A 1,633-nucleotide genomic window follows, 5' to 3' on the forward strand; every position below is an offset into this window, starting at 1 on the left:
TTGGAACACAGCATGAAATTTTATCATAATTATGTTCTTTTTGCTATAGAATGCTATATGTAGAAATGACTAAATAATGTTTTCTTTCTTAACTAGTCCCAATCTAATTTTAGCATAATGATTCTAGTATATTGTATTTTAGATCATGAAAGACTTATAAATACATTTTAAATTATATTCTCATAAAATTGAATAAATTCATTTGAAAACTATAATTATCATGCTGAAAGATGCAATCCCAAGTTATAGACATGTTCTTGAAGGGAAACCGTATCACCCAAAGAATGTTTGTCTCAGGTGTTACTGTCTGATTTAAATAGTAGCTTGTTGATTTAATATACGGGCAGTCTGATATCTGGTCAAAAATGCAGGTATGCAAAGGATTCAAAGGATTCAAATTAATGTGACCGTTTTGGTAGATCTTACGTACACAATTTTAAGACATTCTGTGTAAAACAGAAGCATTACATAGTGTAGCCACAAACTAGTCAACAAATTTCAAGTGGCATATTGTTTTAGAAGTTTCTAACCTTTTTTCTTATTAAATCATAAAATTGCTAAAATCTAAGTTATAATTAGGGACTGAAGCAATTTCCTCATGGAGAGCTCAAACAGAAGCTTAAGTGAGATGAGAAAAGGTATCAAGTGGTAGTGATTTATCCAAATTACACATGTCAATTTCCATAAACTGTTTTCTCTTATAATAACAAATGTCAAAGTACTATTTGTAAACTTTAATATCAATGACATAACCAAAACAATTTCTCATGCTTGCCAAAGAGAGTAATAATAGAAGCTTGACATAGTACAATATTGAACTAAACATAAGGAAAATCTTCATTGCGGCCAGGATAGCAATTGCAACATGAAAAGTGACACAATAAAATTAGACAGGTCTCCCCACCCATGGTTATATAGCCTATGTGTCTCCCAGGAGGTTTGCCATAACCAGGAACACAGGTAATACCCATGCCCCAAATCCTGCACCACCCTGGACCCCCACAGAGCCCAACAGAAGGGGATCAATCCATTTCTGGCTGAGAATCATCCTACTTTCACTTGAATATGTGGTATATCAGCAAGTCTACCCATGACATGAAGACCCTACAGCCTTCTTGTCTCCCAGGAAATCGTCCATAACCAGGAGCACAAAAACAGAAAGAAAAACAGTGGCATTCTCTAAATAGGGAGACAGGAGGCATACCCTAACCAGATAGCACTGCCTGCCTATTAGGAGGCCTGTGCTAACCCAGGTCACACAACTCTACATGCATCCAAGGAGACTGGCTCCATCCAAAAATACCCAGGCACGTTAACACCAGAGATAACCAGATGGCAAGAGGCAAGCACAAGAACATTAACGATAGCAGTCAATGTTATTTGCAATGATCAGAACCCAGTTCTCCTATCACAGGAAACCCTGGATGCCCTAACATGCCTGCAAAGCAAAGTTTTGATATAAAAATCCCACCTTACGAAGATGTTACAGGTCTTTATGGGGAATATAAATAACTTATTCAAAGAAATACAGGTAAAAACAGGGAAACAGGTAGAGACACTTAAAGAGGAAAAAAATGAATCCTTTGAAGAAATACAGGAAAATACAAGCAAACAGATAAAGGAATTGAACAAA

Source organism: Rattus norvegicus, chromosome 13 (genome assembly GCF_036323735.1).
Source record: "Rattus norvegicus strain BN/NHsdMcwi chromosome 13, GRCr8, whole genome shotgun sequence".
NCBI classification, from domain to species: Eukaryota; Metazoa; Chordata; class Mammalia; order Rodentia; family Muridae; genus Rattus; species Rattus norvegicus.